The sequence below is a fragment of the Aethalodelphis obliquidens genome, unplaced genomic scaffold, assembly GCF_003676395.1.
Source record: "Aethalodelphis obliquidens isolate GAN/ISIS:26980383/991018 unplaced genomic scaffold, ASM367639v1 scaffold26, whole genome shotgun sequence".
Lineage (NCBI taxonomy): Eukaryota > Metazoa > Chordata > Mammalia > Artiodactyla > Delphinidae > Aethalodelphis > Aethalodelphis obliquidens.
This window is the reverse complement of record NW_020837970.1, coordinates 6702640-6721570: the sequence shown is the minus strand read 5'-3', so window position 1 is coordinate 6721570 and position 18931 is coordinate 6702640. Positions and strand designations below refer to the sequence as shown.

Genomic DNA, 18931 nt, shown 5'->3' with positions numbered 1-18931 from the left:
TTATGTAAAAGGTTCAGCAAATATAGTATTCATTTGTTTAAAGCCCTATTATATTGTTTACTGTGGTGGGTTAGTGGGGAAATCATTAGGTACTTGCTATTACCTTTTCATTTGGCCAAAGCTGTCCCTCCGGCACCGATGTGTGCTGAGGTTACAGCTGGACAGAAGCCATGCTCCTGTAACTTGTGTTTTTGAAACCAGAGCCCATACATGAAAAAAACAATTTGCGGGAATACCCTGGCGGTCCACTGGTTAGGACTCTGCACTCTCACTGCCGAGGGCCCGAGTTTGATCCCTGGTCATGGAACTAAGACCTCACAAGCCTCGCAGCACAAGCCACACACACACACACACACACACACACACACACACACACACACATTGCAACACACATACTTTGTATGAAGAAATTTGGAACATTTTAAAAAACACCTTTCCTTAAACTGAAAAATGCTTTTTGTGATTAATAAGGTAATATAATTTAAAAATTTAGGCTCTACATAAAGGTATGAAGAATAAATTGAAAATCACCACTCAGAGAGTGTTGATATGTACATCAACTTACCTTGTTTTAAGATCTCTCTTCAGGATACATATAATTTTCCTTTATGAAAAAAAATGAAATCCTACTCTATACTATGTGTACCCTGCATTTCCTAAATAACACTATATCCTGAACATCTTTCTGTCAATATGTAAAGATACATATCACAATTTTTAATGCCTGCATAATATTCCATTAAATGGACCTATCATACTCGTTAGGCAGCCCCTGACTGATGGATATCTACACTGAAATACTATTTATAGTCCAGGTTTAGTTCAACTTTTTGGTCTCGTTTTCCTTTTCTTTCCTTTGTTCTACAAAATGACACAGGTGGTATAAAAAGTCAGTGGGGCAGATTGCAAGCTACTTTCAAAACTGAAGTTAAGGTGAGACACTGACAATGAAACCTAAAGAACCAAGGAGGGATGAAATCAGCAGATCTGTAAGAACAACCCAAGATACCGCCAATACTCCCAGCAGAAACAAGGCAGTCATCACGCCTGTGCTCACTGGCTCACTGTCAGTCTTCGGCTCTATACTGTGAGCTCCATGAGGAGTTGTACTGTCCACAGCACAGTCGCAAGCACCTGGCACATAGCTGATCAATAAGTGTTTGCTGGATGAATGAATCTCAAGGAGAGATGACTACAATGAAGTCATTTCAAAATGCTGAATTTAATCAACTGAATTATATTCCAACTAGAGACTTAATGGGCAACCAGAAAGGGAGATGGGACACACAGCATGTCTAGTAAAAGCAGAGTATGGAGAGGCAAAGTTGATCAGTGTTTCCAAGAACCTAAGAAACTGGGGTAGCAGGAAGAACCCTATTATGGACAGGGATGCATGAAGCTGTCAGGGCTCAATGACACTGGCCACTCAGATGATCCTGTCACTCCTCTTGCCTGAGCCCGCACTCACCAAGCACATCATTTAGCTTCCCATGTGGATGTGCACAAAAGGAGAAAACACAGGAATCAGCAAACTCGAGCCCCAGGCTACCTGCCAGCTTCCCTTCTCAACATGAATTAGTACTCTGACGTGACACCTCTGATGAGAACTGCACTTGGGTAAGTCAGTCTTCTGAAATCTGAACGTCTCTGACTGTCCTAATAGTGCTGAGTATTTAAACCATGACACTGAAACATGGGACCTATTGTGAAGGCCAGATTCCTGCAGAGGTGGCCCCCATGCTCCTAACCTCCGGGAATTCATACCTGGGTAAACCCCTCCCCTGAGTGTGGTGGGACCTGGGACTTGCTCCTAACCGACAGAATACAGCAGAGACCAGCCAAGGGGCAGGCACCTGGACCCCGTCGGTAGGTGCAGTCAGCTGGGACTCTGACACCAAATTATATAGGGTATACTTCTGATTACTGGGAAGAGAATATTTATTTCGTAATCTAACTTTTAAGTCATTTAATAGATATCTAAATGGTTGTGTTAGAAAAATCTCAAAAGGATATTGTAGAAGGACTTCCCTGGTGGCACAGGGGTTAAGAATCTGCCTGCTAATGCAGGGGACACAGGTTGGAGCCCTGGTCCGGGAAGATCCCACATGCCGCAGAGCAACGAAGCCTGTGCACCACAACTACTGAGCCTGCTCTCTACAGCCCGCAAGCCACAACTACTGAGCCTGCATGCGACAATTACTGAAGCCCGCACGCCTAGAGCCCGTGCTCCACAACAAGAGAAGCCACCACAGTGAGAAGCCCGCACAATGCAATGAAGAGTAACCCCTGCTCACCGCAACTAGAGAAAGCCCGCACGCAGCAACAAAGACCCAACGCAGCCAAAAATAAAATTTAAAAATAAAAAATTTTTAAAAAAGGATATTATAGAAAGAAGAAGAACTTTAACAGTTTCTTTCCTAACATTGGCTCTGTTCTGGCCAGTGGAAGAAAATTATAAAATAAATCTAATTTGCTGCAAGAGATAAAAACACAAGAGATACCAATTTATCCCATCAGATTGGCAGACTGAGTATAGACAGGAGCCCATGAGGGACAATGGGAACACCGGGTGGGAATGGGAAGTACCACCACTTTGGAAAGTAATCTTCAATATCTAGTAAAGCTGAAGATGTACAAACCTCATGACCCAATAATTCCACTGCTAAGAAATACCCAGAAAGCTTCTCACACATGTCCACAGGAGACCTTTAGAAGAGTACTTAAGGCAGCACTGTTTTCTAAGAGCAAAAAAGCGGGCAGAGAGGGGGTACTGAACACGCATCATTAGGCAAATGGATGGATAAACTGTGATATATTCGTGCAGTGAAAGAGCAAACAGTTGTGGAAATAACTGGATTAGAATTACAAGTCCCAACACGAACAACTCTCACAAATACATTAAGTAAAAAAGCAAGCTGAAGAAGGGTGTGGACACTATGATGACATTTTCATAAAAGTTTAAAATGTGCCAAATAATATGCCAAATCTATAACATCTAAAGACGAATGTAGAAATGATAAACACCAAATCAACGTCATATTCATCTCTGAGTGGGAGACAGAGGACTACAGGGGGCTTCGACTAAATGCATACTGTTTAACTTCTTCCATTTATTTTTCATTATATCATCAAAAAAGAAAGAAAATTACTTCTTCCTGCCCTCACTTAAAAAAACCCAAATCTGGGCTTTCCTGGTGGCGCAGTGGTTGAGAGTCCGCCTGCGGATGCAGGGGACACGGGTTCGTGCCCTGGTCCGGGAAGATCCCACATGCCGCGGAGCGGCTGGGCCCGTGAGCCATGGCCGCTGAGCCTGCGCGTCCGGAGCCTGTGCTCCGCAGCGGGGGAGGCCACAGCAGTGAGAGGCCCGCGTACAGCAAAAAAAAAAAAAAACCCAAATCTGCAAAGACCATGAGCTTGAAGGGAGTCAAACTGTTAGTCCCTCAGGACATGCACAGAACTCAGTCTTGCCCTGTACATTCTGGGGACCACCAAATTAGAATTACAGGGCAACAGTAACTAATGTCCATCAAATCTCTACCCTTCACGCCTTTTTCCATACTGAATATGTGACCTTATCTAGATGTCAACATTTTCTATAAATGGTTATTGGTTAAATGTCCAACAACAAAAGAGTAGTTAAAACATGGAACATCCACTCAAAAGGATACCAATAGCTCTTTAAAATAATGGTTACAAAGAGTATGAAGTAACATAGAAAATATTTACTAGCTATAATGTTATCTTTTTTTTTTTTTTTTTTTAAGAACAAGATTTGAAACTGGATTTTCCGTACTATATAGAACCATAACCAGGGCCTGGGAACAGAGCTTTGCCCTGGGGCACAATTTAGGTGGTGCAAACACTTTATGAGCTTAGAGGACCCTTCAAATTTTTAAGTTCTACCCCTGCCATCTTCCTCTCCAAGGTGGGGAGCATCTCATCCAGCAGAGATGGATGAGTTATCAAGGACAAGCCCCTCTGTGCGCATAGGCCACCCTCACCTGCCTTCACCCTTCTCCCATCTGACCACCAGGGGCCCCTCTCTGCAGGAACGCATGCTCCCTTGACTTGTGGCTACCTTCAGTGCTACTTCCCTACCCCACCCCTGTGTCAAATCGCTAAGATTGTTCTATAGTGTGAAGAGCCGGTATCTGCGTAAATGATGTGTTTTCAGTACTAAGAGGAGGCAGAGGGCTGTGCAACTGAGGCCAGGGATGACGAATTCAAAAGCCAAAGCACTGATAAGAAGGTCAAAGAAGGACCACTGGTAATAGCAGGAACTTTCCATAAATTAATAATGGGGCTCAGACTGGGGGAGTGCCTCCTAACTATGTACAAAGAAAATGAAACAGCATAAATAAGCACACCCTGTCTCCTTCTTAAGAGGCAGTTCACCTCTCCCTATATCTGGCCGGAATTTTGGAGAAGGGATGAGCCATCTTTAGGAGGCAGGAGATAGATGGGCCCCTGGGCCAGACAGCTGGTGTCTGTCAAGTGGAGTAAAACTGAAGCTTTGTTCTCACCCAGACACTCCAAGGACAAAGCTTGCGGCAGAAGCTGAGTTCTGCTAAAGTAAAGAGATAAGGTGCCCACTCCTGAGGTCAAGGAAAACTTCCCTGTCTGCACATGCGCAGGAAGGCGCCTTGGGGGTCAAAAAGTGAGGGGGTGTCACTCCATCGTAAGTGTGGAATGCACCCACAGGCGTCTGCGGAGGGATCCATCTTAGCAAAAAGTTGCGCAGACGGGGGGGGGGGGGGGGGGGGGGTCCTAGGCCCAGTCAGGTGTGAAAAAAGAAACGAGATAATTGGCCAAATGTAAACAAAGACCGGAAGGGCTGTCCCCTGTAAGTGATTTAAATCCCCTCTTCACTGCACTCCTCATCCGGGACTCCCACACTCCCCTCCAGGTGTGTATTTCTGCCTTGCTTCTGTCTTAAATAAACTGCTTCTCTGTGTGCTCTCCCATACGTTGTACTGTGTCTTTAATAATACACTTTGTACCTGTTTTTAGTTTTTTTGGGTTTTTTGGGGTTTTTTTTTGCGGTACGCGGGCCTCTCACTGTTGTGGTCTCTCCCGCTGCGGAGCACAGGCTCCGGACGCGCAGGCTCAGCGGCCGTGGCTCACGGGCCCAGCCGCTCCGCGGCATGTGGGATCCTCCCGGACCGGGGCACAAACCCGTGTCCCCTGCATCGGCAGGCGAACCCACAACCACTGCGCCACCAGGGAAACCCTGTTTTTACAGTTTTTGCCTCCTTGAAACATTCTTGCTTTCAAATGGGGTAAAGAGCTAGGGCCAATTTGCTTCTAGCCTCTAGCCCCTGGTGGACTCGCACCTAGGATTGCTGGTTTTCATCCAGGCTACCCAGGTTCAATTGCTGGGCAGGGAACTAAGATCTCTCCTCAGGACCGCTCACTGCTGTCCCTTCGAGATCACTTACTAGAAATATATTGGGCCAGCATACTTTGGGATGTAGATGGCATTATGGTTATGAGGTGGATCTGAGGGAAATCTTGGGTAAGTCTCCAAAGGAAGGAATGTTGTAAGGCCTTACACGGCCTCTACGACGTTGGGCATCTTCACAACAAAACGTCCCTCTCTGGACGCATTAGGTCAACGGCAAATGAAGCTTACCTGACACAGTCTGATATATATATTTTTTCAATAGCACATTACCCCAGCAACCCAGAAATCCCTCAGCCATCCTGGAGACAGTGTGGCAGGGGTTCCTGTGCTAGAAGTACTATTATAATAATATTTTTTTAAACAGTGCAAAGAAATAAAACAATGGCCCTGGGTACATTTCTATTCTACTTTTCCTTCTTTTCAAAATACTTCAATGAGTATGCTATTTTCAAGACAAAAATTTAAGTGAAAACTTCTTGCATAAAAGAATGAGCCAATGAGAAAAGACACACAAACAAACAGAAAATGCAGAAATTGCCCATTTCTAGCTCTCAAAACCAAAGAGACACGACTGATTCTGGGTGTAAAAGAGTCAATGGCTCAGTTAAAGTAAGTTTGCTGTTAAGTTTTGTTTTACCGTGGTTAAAAACATATAACATAAAATGGACCACCTTAAACATTTTTAAGTTTAGAGTATAGTATTAACTACATGCACACTGTGGTACAACAGATCTCCAGAACTTTTTCACCTTCCAAAACTGAAACTCTGTATCGACTGAACAACTCCCAGTTTGCTAATTTGTACCCATTCCCTGTGGGTACATAAGGAGGCTTGAGCCCAGGACCCGCGTGAAAGCCCCCGTGGAGCCCTGGATTGCCCTTCTATCAGGCTCGGGGCTGCCATCAGTGGGAACCACCAGCACGGCATTCCAAACAGCTTCGGCTCCAGGGAGAGTGAGTCCTTCCCCCACCCCGCCACCAACGGGATCCCAAGGCAGTTATTTCCAATCATTTTTGTGGAAATGGCTTTCAATCCACCTTGCAAGACCTGTGTCCTTTCCGCTCCGCATGAGTGCATTCAGCAGGGGAATTCTGTCGATGCTAGAAAGGTGAAGGGTGGCTGTATTTCTGACCCATACGAAAACGAACTTCAAAATGTTCAAATCATTTACAGTGGCCTTGCAGTCAGGGCAGGGACTGCTGCCTAACTGATGGGATCCTGTAAATCTGCAACATACACGTGGCCTCCGACAGGTCCAGATGGATTCACGAGTGGACTGAAATCATCGGGACCCCTGGAACTCAAGGAGTGGCCACCGATGTTGCTCTAATCCACTCTGCACAGCTTGGAACGATGCTAACATTTTTAGGAGAATCCCTGCAAAAACAGATTGGTTTCTGTTCCCATCTATTAATAACAGCTATTTTGAAATGCTATTTAAATCTTCTATTGTTAATTTGAACTTTTCGTGGGTTCTGTCTCCCCAGCTGAGCTGCGGTCGGGCAGCAGGGACTACACACCACGTGGATCTGGAACCCCCCCGAGACGGGTGCAGTGCCCCTTCACAGATGCTCGTAAACACTGGTTCATTTGCTTGTTCTACTCTGGTAAGGCCCATCATTTTAATTACTGACTGGCTCTGCCCAAATGACATATCAATTGCTGACTCAAGGTGCCTTCCAGCCGTGAGCTCTGCTCCAGGCTGCCCTGCAGTGAGCACGGGCGCTCACCCGTGCCCGCACCCACACCAGAAGTGTGTTCGTATTACCTTTAGGGTGTTTTATTATGATCCACAGCTATATTTGGCAACTTTTCTTTCTAGCATTAGAGAAGACACATTACCACATGTTAAAAAAGGAATCTGCCGAATGCACCAGCTAGAACAGAAAAAGTATTATGAAAAGCCTGCGTAAACTCTCTCCCTCCCAAACTACCTACACCCCCGATGCATCCAGGATAGTACAGAGGAGGGGAAGGCATGACTCTGTATACTCACGCGGACACAATGCTAGTCGTGACTTTTGGGTTCATACCCGACACCAGTCTTTGGCTGAAAAGCTAAGGATTTGGGCTGGAAAGAAAGATCCAGCCTCCTGTCTCTGGCCTTTTCCTCATACATGTCGGGAGGGGCCTGGACTTCCCCGTTGAACACTGGAGTCTGTGAGAGACTCTTTTATCTGGAGTAACGACTTGAGTTCAGCACATTAATATTGTAACTATTTTAGAGAGGGCAGGGGAGGCCGCCTGAGCTCTTCTAGAGATAATTAAAAACGGGGGAAAAGAAAAGAAATCTGAAATAAACAAAAAACAAGCTGAAGGCACCAGGGGTTTCTGAATAACATCTTCCCGGTTAAACAATTTTAAGAATTCCATAATGCAAAAGCAACCCCCCTCATTCTCTCCCACGTAAACACGCTTGTTATTTCAGCCCCACTCAGCTGAGCAGCAGAATCTCCTGCCTTCACTTCTGCAGCTACTTTGTCCAGAGATGTTATTGGCACAAAAGCGTTCTCAGGAGAGAAAAAAGGCTGACCGTAGCCAGCAAGTGCAGGCACACCTCAAGGAGGAATACTCCTGTTCCAGTAACCTCAACAACTCACCACCCTGCGGTCGGATTGCTGACCTCAAGCACCAATTTTGCCTTAACAGACTGAAAACTTCAGCCCTTTTGATGTTTATCAGCATGTTCCCAGTAACTCTCTTGCTGTAGCAGAAAGGTAATCACATAAACCATTTTATTATCACTGATGACTACGTTTCTACAATACCAAGATCTACTGACCCTCGGTGGCAGGGAGAGGCGGGGAATCAAAAAAAGCCCACCGAGTAGTACAAAGCCATTGTTTTATCCTTTTTTCACCTGCTTTTAGGTTAAAAACCTGTGGGACATGAAACCACATCCAAGAAGTCAAGAAAGAAAAGAATCAATCTAGGGAGAAGGAGGAAAACAGAAGAATTATTAAGAGAAAGGAACAGGCAGAAAGAGTGAAACAAGGAAGAGGAGAAACAGTGAAGGGAGCATGGAGGAAGGGCGGCAGCGCTGACGGGAGCAGAGAGAGAGTCGGGGTGACAATGGAGAGGAGAGAACAGGTGGCTCGAGGGCTCGAAGGGAGGATGTGAGCCTGAGAAACTGCTCCTCACACATTCAGCTGTTCACTTGGAGTGTGAAGAAATAGTTGGGCCACTTTTTAATATGCTGTTAGGTTTCTCTCTCTTCTTTTTTTAAAAAATCCAACCTGCCCTTTCTTTGTCTTGACACATATACACAAAGTTAAGATGTCATGGGGGGGGGAATCATTGATTCCACTTACAACATGGAAATACCTTTCTGAATTACGTATCGTTTTGCTAACAGGCCCTATTGTGAACCAACACCTACCTGACCCTCAGAGTAAAGCACGGGCCTCACGCCTACCACCACGTACGGCACGCTAGCCGACAACTCTAAGGTCAGCCTGCGCGTTCGCTTAATGATTCTAATCAAGTCATTTTGTCCAGTCGACAAATATACACTGAGCCTCTGCAGTGCTGAATAAGACACAGCTCCCGCACTCAGGAGCTTCGATTCAATAGGGGACTAGAACAGACGAGCCACCATGCAAGAGTGAAGAGGCTGGTAGGTGCCAAGTGGTGGCACAAGCCACGCACGGCCTCCAGACAGGGGCAGGATCAGTTTGAACTGGGCCAGCAGGAAATGCATTTGAGAAGCAGCCATTCGAGTGGGCTATTCAAAGGGGTGGGTCAAGGAAATGCAGGATGGCTCGAGAAAGGGTGGAGGGGAGGACAGAGCAGAGGAAGTACTGACCAGTGAAAATTACTGCACACACGGATTCCTGCTGGTAAGCCATGATCAACAGTTGCCAGGACCATGCGCGGAGGCCTTGAATCCACAACAGGAGAGACAGGAGAAATGGAAAGGAAGGGACAAATTGAAGGAGGCTGCGCAGGGAGCGCCGCGACACTCAACAGCCAACTGGATGTAGGAGTGTGAAGAGGAGACAAGTCAGAATAACCCAAGAGAGCAAAAGCAGGTCACAGAGAGGATGATGACAGCACGAAAATCATGACAGATGCACCGACAGGGACGTGATGTCTCTCTCCCCTGTGGGATGCTTTTCTGATGATGGATAACCTGGACCTACCCCGAGAAAACTCCAGACAAACCCAAGTTAAAGGGTATTCTACAAAATAAACAGCCTCGCCCTGCCAACGTGTCAAGGTCATGAAAGACAAAGAATGACTGAGGAACTGCCCAGAATAAAGGAAGTTCATGAGGCAAGACAACTAGTACAAGACCCTGGACCTGGATCCTGGGCCAGGAAGAGGCTTTTTTGTTAAGATTTTTTTTCCTTCTTTCGCTCTAAAGAACATTATTAGGACTCTTGGTGACACCTGAATAAGGTTTGTAGATTGGATAATAGTACAGAATCAATGTCAATGTTTTGATTTTCGTTATGCAAGAAAATGCCCTTGTATTTTTTAGGAAATATACACTAAAGTATCTGAGGGCGGAGGTAAAGGGGCATCATGTCCATAACTTACTCTGAAGGTTCAAAAAAAATCACAACACATGTATGTGTGTGTGCGTGGTTGTGTATGTGTGTAGAAGAAGACAGCAAATGTGTGAGAGAGAAAAAGCAAGTGTGGTGAATAGTTATTATTTATAGAATTTGGATGAAAAGTATATAGAAATTATCTAAATGATGCTTGCAATTTTTCTGTAAATCTGAATTATTTCAAAATAAAAAGTTAACGGGAAAAAAGATTAAGGAAGCTAGGATGAAGAGCTGTTTAGAGACAAAAGAGCTGGGCTTCTGGGTATTAAATTCTGAATGGGATTCAGAAAGCTGGAAATGGAGGTTTGAAGGCGTCTGGGGGGGCTGAGTAAAACCTGGTTAAAAGCAGAGCTCGAAGGCAGATTGCCAGGGCTGCTCTCTCAGTTCGCTCCTTAACAACCAGCAGTAGTAACAATTGCTTAAGTTATTCTCATTTCTCTCTGCTTCAATTTCTTCACTCCATAACAGCAACGATAAGGCTATCTGCCTCACAGACGTGGAGCGAGGATTGAAGGACATGATAACAAGAGAACCACGGTGCCCCGTGAGGCACAAGGTAACTGTCCATTAGCGACTAATGTTGGCCCTGAGATGGGGTTGATGCTGCGAGAAGGGAGGAGGCCAGGTAAGAAAAAGGCCCAGGACAGGATCCCACTGAACCTCCCATTCAGAGGTCAGGAAGAGAAAGGAGGTAAGTGAGGTCTGAGTTGCCCCTGAAGAGCCAGTGACAAGGAGACGCGGAAAGAGAGAGGCTGGGAAAAAGGGTACCCGCTGGCACCAGATGCGGGGCAGAGACCAAGGAGCAGGGAGACAGGGTACAGGCCTCAGCTCTGCAACCTGGACACCTCTGCTGGAGCCCTATGCGACAGCAGTTTCAACAGAAAGGTGGGGCTGAGGCCAGAAGGAGTAAGTGGGCAGTCGGAGGCGGGGAAACCGGAAGACAGTTCAACAGAGGAGCAGGGTGCAGCACTGCGCTGCCCAGTCCAGCAGCCATCAGCCCCAGGTGACTATTTCAACTGAATTTAAATTAATTGAAATTTTACAAAAATCAGAAATTTAGTTGCTCGGTCACACTTGCCACATTTCACGTGCTCAGCAGTCACATCTGACTACTGGTGACTATATGGCTACTAGTGACAATACGGCTAGTGACCACCACGTTGGACAGCACAGATACAAAACATTTCCATCACTGCAGACAGTTCTCTTGGATGGAGCTGGGACTCTAACACAATTTCTTTTATTATGAGAAGATGATTTGAATGTAGGGTGGAGTGAGGGCTGGGGCAGAGTAAGGAGGGACCAAAGAAATTAGAGAAAGGGAATAACAAATGGAGCAAGTTCCCAAAAGAGGCAAGGAAGAAGGAGAAAAGTCCAGACAAAGTGTGCAACACATGTGAGTTAATCTTGGGTAAGGGACTGATAGACATTTCTTTCCTCAGAGGGAGGAAATAAAGAAGGACAAAGATGGGTAAAAAAGAATGCTTGGGGTGGTGAGGAGGGTACAGTGGGAACTAACATTAAAGCAGAAGGCAGTAAACTCCAATATAAACATCCTTAATCTCGTGAATGAAAAAAGGCTGTCTCCAGAAAGGAAACTGACTGGAAGTTGAAGGAATGGAAAAGTCTGGCATAACCTCTAATGGAATGCAGCTGGGAGTTCATAAAAGATGGATTTCTTTTTTCACAGAAAAGTAAGACCTAGGTGAAATTAGAGCTAGCATAAGTTTACAGTGGAACCAGTGCAAAGGTCTTTGCGATAACTTGGCAGACTGGGAGAAGGAAAAGCAGATGATGAGGGTGATTTTGGATTGAGGACTGGAATATGAGAAGTCCAACATGTTAAGACAAAGGATTCTCGGATTCTGGACAAAACCAAAATGGCTGGAACGTATACACTCCAAATAGATAAACAGAGACATAAAGGGATTGGAACAGTAAGTGATTACGGGACCAGAGTCTTCAGTGACGGTTAGTCTGGTTCAGTTAAGTGGAAAGAATCGGCGAAGCAAACTGACATCCAAGTTCCAGATCTTGAAGGTGGAAAAACTTCCCATGACTAAACAAGTTCAAGAAGTGAGTGGCTGAAGTAAAGTAGAAACCAAGGCCATAAAAGTTGATGTTGAGGACCTTGATGAACTTCAAGATCAGTGAATTAATAGAGCCTCAACAGTGATGCCAAAGTCACCAGCAAGAGACAAGGTAGAGAACAGAACCAAGTTAGTTGTTCATGTTTGTTTCTTTGTTTGTTAATTTTTTTGTAGCATCAAGTGAAGTGATTCCCAAACCTGGGCGTATATCAGAATTACCTGGTGAACTCTCTTTTCCCTCCCCATCTTCCCTCCCCTTCTGTTTCCTTCTTTTTGGGTTTGTTTTTAAAATAAAAATGTTTAGGTCTTGCCCACCTGATGATTCTAATGTGGTATGTTTAGGAGAGTCTAAAGAGCTGCGTTTTTCAAAGTGCTCCAGGTGATTCTGAGGAGCCACCAGGTTTGGCAAGCGCTGATTCAGAAGATAAGGAGGGTATAGGGCACAAGCAGACAGCATGACGTGTTGCGCGAAGACTCTGTTAGGGATGGGTTAATGGTCTGGAGGCAGCACTGAGAAGCAAGGGGAAGCCCAGTCCCTGCACCGGTTGAGATGGGAGAGGGCTGTTCTGAGGGAAGTTGTTCACTCAGGCTCTGGAGCTAGGGGACGGACAGGTGATGGACTCAGCTACAGCAAAATGAAAACAAAGGCATGTGGCTGCAGGATGTAAGAAACAAGAGACTGCAAGGCAGGTTGGAGACACACAGGTTAGCAGCCTGCAGGACAGGAGGCTGAACAGTTTGTTATTAAGGGATCCAAGTGTAATGAGGTGTGATTCATTAAAGGGTCTGTAGGGCTTAGTGGCTGGATTCTTGGGCAGTAAGGATTTTTCTATCTGAACGCTATCAGATTTCTAATATGTAAACCATTACAGATTATTAAACCTTTGGGTAAACAAGCTTGCAGAAGCTTATTCATTAACACTGAAAAATCTGTCTTCCCAACCCACATTTTTATACAGATGAAATCAGACTGGAAGGAATATCAAGGTTTGCTTTGGAGCAGAAAGACAGATGGGGCAACCCCAAACCTGTGAGAGGGACAGGACATTCCCTCCCTTCGCTCTCCCAGGAAGAGGGGAATTTATGAACTGAGAATACAGAAAGGGGCCCCAGCCAATGTTAAGAACAGAAGAGGTGACACAGATGACTGAGTCTCAGGAGCACTGCTACCCTCACCCGCCCCCCACATCCCCCAATGGGTAAACGCTAGGGATGTTTCTCAGTAAAGAACATATTTACTTTCACAAACCCAACTCATTTAAAGAGCAAGCTGCAAGTGTTCGCCCCTGCTTCTGAGAGAGCTGCACTTCTGTAGGTTCAAATCTGCTTACTCCGATGAAATAATTTCTAACACTGACATACACAGACTTTAAGATGAGGGCGTGAGCGCAGCCAGGCACACACGCACGCGCGCGCACACACACAACCTCGTGCATATTGAAGAAATGACTCACTTCATTTGCTGCTGCCTCTGCCACTATTGGGTTTGGATTCTACCTGTTCAAATACAAAGTTTCCTATTAGATTAACTACAGGGAAGAACTCAGGAGTCTTAACCCTGATTTTGGGCATGACTTTAGAGCACTCAAGAGGCTTTAACCTGGGCATCAGGAGAAGCCACTCTCTCATCAGCCACTGCTTTCTCTCCATAATCTTTCACAAAACGGTAACATATCTTACCACTTTGAGAGCCAATTAATGGAAACCCCTGGTAGAAGAAACAAGGCTAAGCCTCGTATGTCCTGTACCTGCAGTACTTGGGGGCCCCTCCTCAGCTCACCGTAAGACGGCACAACAGCACCCTGGAACTTCAAAGAACCCGAGCCCCTCCTTTTAAAGATGAGAAAGGGGTGGGGAGGGGGCAGAGAGGTGAACCCGCCCAAGGTCACTCTGCTCTGAGTAACGGGACGGCTGACTTGGCACTGCCCCCTGGCAATCCGTGCTCCACCCCAGCTCCCCCAAACAGTCCCTCGGGGCTTCTGCTGGCTTGCTAGCATGCAACCTCCCCCGGCCCCCGCAAAAATGCAACGCCAGTCGCGCTCGGTGCCCAACTTCATCCCTTCGCGTCAGCATGCAGTTAAACCCTCCGGCCGGCAGCAGGTCACATGAGCGTCAGCTCTCTCTCCCCCGAGCCCGGCCCCCCGGCGGCCGCCCCAAGGTCACCGGCTGGCCCGGGGAGCTCCCGCCTCGGGCGACGGGAGACGGCAGGGCGGGGGCCCGGGGCGCGGCACTCACCGGCGCGGGGGGCGGGCGCGCCGCGGCTGCCCATGTCCTCGCCGGCGCGGCTGGGTGCGGCGGCCGCTGGCGCTGGCTGTTCTAGGCGCCCGGCTGCGGGCCCGCGCCGCGGGGAGCGCCGTCCAATCAGCGCGCGCCTGCCGCCTGGCCCGGCGCGCGGCCCGGCCGGGTTCGCGGCTCCCGGGGGGCGCGAGCAGCCGCGCGCCGCCCGAGCGGCTTCCGGGCGCGTTGCCTGGACGCGGTTGCCGTGGCAGCCCGAGCTGGAGGCTTTCCCCGCGCCCGCGCCCAGCCCAGCGGCGCCGCCCCTCCTCCCTCCGCTTTCCCACACCCAAAATAGCCTCTCCTCCCGCTGCTGTTTCCCACCCAGCTCGCAGCCCAGCCGCTCGGAGTCGGCGGGCGGGGATTTCGCTTATTGGAAAATAAGTCCTCTTGTAGGGCTGGTTGACTTGAAGAGAGGGGTGTTGAAATGGTGCCTGATTAAGATAATAGCCATGGTGCCTGCCCTGTAATTCTCTTCAGAGCCCTAACATCCGTTATTTACCAAACCTCTTTCCCACAGAAAGCGTTATTATCTACCCCCATCCCCTTCCAAATCGAGGAGAAGTTATTTTATGAGGCCACCGTCTGGGAAACAGCTTGCGCGTTGACGCCCCACCTGTGCAGCGGGACTAACTAACCCTCGAGGCGGCCAAGTGTCATCTAATGAATCCCCTTGACACCGGCCACTGGGACCAAGGATCCGGTCTCATGGCAGCAGGCACGACGCAAGAAAGAAGTGCTACCACCCCTCTTCTTTACATCCCTTCCTCCTCCCTTCTGCCTCGCCCGCCTCCTAGGGCGTCCTAACTCTTCGCACCTTCCTCTCAATGTGCATTCTGAGCAGGATGCACACGCCGATCCACTCAGAAATTTGCTTCCTCTCTGTGGGCGGGATTTAAGCAGAGTTGGGGACCCCCACCTACGCCCACCTCCGATTCATACCTCTTTCGTGTCGCTAGTATTTACCCAGGAAGGGTGTTCCTATCCGTCTCCTCCACCAGCCACAGCCTCTCCGACCCAGGGAAAGGGGGAATTTGGTAGAAAGACCCTGGGCTGTGGAGTCAGGCTGAGTTGTTCTGGAGTTCTCTCTCCAGCAGTTACTTCTATGTGGTCTTGGATATTCTGTTTCCATACCTATAAAACGGGATACTATCCCCACAAAGGGCTAATGCATCCATAACATTCAGTGAACAATGCTTATTGGATGCTTGTCAAACTCTAGGAACTGTGCATACACAATGGTGAAAAAGAAAAAGAGACAGGAATCTCTGCTCTCATAGAGCTTACAGCCGGAAACACATCAATCAAATAACCACAGACAGCATGAAACTGACATTGTGATAAAGAGAGTGCATGACCTGGAGAACTATGGTGTGGAAATCTGACCTAGGAGCATCCCTTTAGCTCAGTGATTATTCTTTCCTTTTTTCCCTTTGATTCCCACTGCCTGGCACATGGTACGCACTCAGTAAATGTATATGGAATTGAATCCTACGTCATCCTGATAACAGTATCACTCAGTTTCCCACTGACTTTCTCCCACTGAAAATATTTTTGAAACATAAGTCTCTGCTATGTCTGGAAAGACGTGCAGGTCTTACGGGAAAGTACTCATTCAAACCCAGAGCCCACCATCAAGAGTCCCAAGAAAGGTTCAGAATGCTTCTTGCCTGTCCCCATTGGGTTGCCTTCCAGAGTGTAAGGTGTACATCTCAGATGGGCACATGAAAGTCCCCTCTGCCTCATTTCTTCCACCCCCCGCCCTTACTATCCCACTCTCTTCCCTGGTCCCAGCTCCATTCTGCCACTCCCCCTTGATTCAGAGCTGCAGGGCACCCATTCCTGGCTTCCTAGGAGAATGGCAGCAATCCTTATAATCCTCAGAGTGGAGCATCTGCAAAACAGAGGAAACTCCCTCCTGTACTTCTGCTGGCCTTCAAAGCATAACTTTATGCTGTAATTGCCACAAGACTCCATCACTCTCAAGGGTAGAGAAGAAGAGGACCTGGTGAATGAGGGTCCTTGCTACGTACACACACCATTTTATTCTGGCTGACTTTAATTTCCTTTTAAAAAATCATATCAATTAGCATAAACAGAATCCAAAATTTTAAAAGATTCATTAGTAAGAAGACAAATAATTGCAGCTCTTGCAAACTCTGAATTCCTCAGTAGGAATCCTGAAGTTTCATAGTATAGCAGAGCCACGACTTCCCACTTCTGACCTTGTCTTCCCCCCTGTTCAGGTGACATGTTTTGAATCCTGAGGAGACACAGTGCACAATGATTTAAGCCTACCTTAATTTTTTTCCAACTCAAACTATTTCTGTAGGATAAATTTCAAAGAACTATCTGTTTTTCCAGAATTGTTTGATTGTGACTCATTACAGGAAATGTATTTTTTTTTTTTTTTTTTTTTTTGCTGTACGTGGGCCTCTCACTGTTGTGGCCTCTCCCATTGCGGAGCACAGGCTCCGGACACGCAGGCTCAGCGGCCATGGCTCACGGGCCCAGACGTTCCGCGGCATGTGGGATCTTCCCGGACCGGGGCACGAACCCGTGTTCCCTGCATCGGCAGGCGGACTCTCAATCACTGCGCCACCAGGGAAGTCCTTTCATGGGTATTTTTGAGTTATTGGACTGCTGTGGGTTAAGAAAAGACTGGCTGCCAGAGAAATGCAGGAGGAGGTGTGGGTCACTCTTTAGAGAAGTTTGGTAGTGCAGGGAAGGTGAGAAATAAGGTCAACAGAGAGGTTTTTAGTGCTAAGCGAACATTTTCAAGATAGGAGAAAATATGCTTTGCATTTATATGTGCTGTTGGAGTCATGAAGAACCAGAGAGCACAATACATCATTTTGCACTGACTAACTCAATCTAAATTCTGCCCCTAATTTCATCATCACCATATCCATTTCCTTTTAAAAAATCTTTCATCAAATAAGAGAAATCTTACATTGAACAAAGGTGGGGTTCAGACTGTGGGACATTATTCTCTTAATAATCAGTTCATAAAATATGTTATTCTTTATGACTTTTCTTTGGTGGTTTTCTTTGTTGATAATAGTAACATCTTAGAATTAAGGAAATCCCTTGTTTTCCTCTTTTATATGTAAAAATAGTGGATTTTTCACATGTTTTGAGTAAACTGTAATTGACTTATCTGTTTTTGCTAATAACTTCCCTTCATGTGTTAGCTAATTCAAATATTATGTTTTGCTTATGGATTTGTTGGTATCTATCCATCTCACAAGGTTTTTTTAAAGTAATTATAATTAGGGCACAACCAGCAGGGAAGCATAAAATATTGGAAGACTCTTCCTAGTAGTGTAGTAGTGTTAACTTAGGAGGTGTTATCTATGTCTTAACTTAGGTAATTGCTGGTGTACATAGCAGGGCGAAGGCAGCCTGAGTTGTGTTGAAACAGCAAACAACTGAGCCTTAACATAATACTACCCACTAGAGAGTGAAATCTGGAATAAAGGAGGATTTATCCAAAGAGTTTATGGCCAGAAGTTCTAGAATAACCTTATAATTAAGAACCAGGTTCTTATAGACACTTGGAACCACGGTTGACAATTTGTTTCCATTTGCATGGTGAGATCCTGGTGAGGTGAATGCAGCAGAGAAGGCAGCAGCAGGATCTTGTTTGGAAACTTTTTTGATGCCTAGCATTTTGGAGGGCTGCTTGGCACTAGGTGGGTTTTCCCACAGTCCAGAAGGGGTCCCCATAGGTCTACATGGCTGACTCTGTTTGTCAGGTTCTGGATTCAAAGAAGGAAAGTCGTCTTCTTCAAACTGCAACCCTTCCACCTTATCATCTTTCTTCTCTTCCCTAATCTCTGTAGCTGGCTTTTCCTGAAAGGCACAGCCTTTCCGGGAGTGGAAGCTGCCATTCCAGTGGTGATGGTTCCCTGTGCCACCCCACTATGCTGGCTCATGCCGTCGTGACCTCGGGAAGAGCCGTGCCAACCAGATAGGTTCCCTGTGATTCCAGCATATGCTCCCTTAGAGACACCAGAGTCCACGGAATCATGGCGGAATAGGGAGGGCTGGTGCCAGGAATCTCCTGTCGTTCGTAGAGGTCCATTGTTAAAAAAGCCATCAGAGGAATTAGGTTGACGACGGCTTACTCCAAGTCTACCACCTCCTCAGGGTAGGTGCTCTCCGTGTTTTTCAAAGGTGGCTGTAGGTGACTTAGCTGACTGTGTGTTGAGAAATTTAGTCAAGCAGGAACAAAGTCATGCTGCACCATTTAGGTCCAGTGTCTCTTTTCAACAAGGTGAGGCATCCAACCTCATGGCCAGGATCCCAGAGTGTAACCTCTGTGGTCCTGTTTCCTGAACTCCTTGAGTCTGCCAGCTGGATTTCCACGAGGTTCTCTTGTTAAAAGGGTACTTAAAATTAGGCTGGCCGGCAGCACACCTTATGATGAAACACAAAGAAGCCAGGCTCTGTGTGGATCAATTTCTCAGTCCCCTCAGTTGCTCATCTTAAACTATCTAGATCCTGACATGTTTCCAAAAGGGGAAAGAGGAAAAGGGAAGGGGGAGGGGAATGTAAAAAGTATTTGTTACACTTAAAAAATAGGGGAAAGAGCTATATTAAT

At 46.7% G+C, this 18931-nt stretch overlaps 1 protein-coding gene and 1 pseudogene across 1 annotated transcript in view; both read right to left on the bottom strand.

Annotated features, from left to right (window-relative positions):
- Positions 1–14396, bottom strand: part of FAM81A (family with sequence similarity 81 member A) — an 86595-nt gene extending 72199 nt beyond the window's left edge. Inside the window, exon 1 of the mRNA XM_027123178.1 lies at positions 14287–14396. The gene's annotated coding sequence lies outside the window, so the exon portion shown is untranslated. The remainder of the gene's footprint in view (positions 1–14286) is intronic.
- A 3385-nt stretch (positions 14397–17781) lies between these two features.
- On the bottom strand, positions 17782–18577 carry LOC113629352 (vasculin-like protein 1 pseudogene; annotated as a pseudogene).
- Positions 18578–18931: the final 354 nt, after the last annotated feature.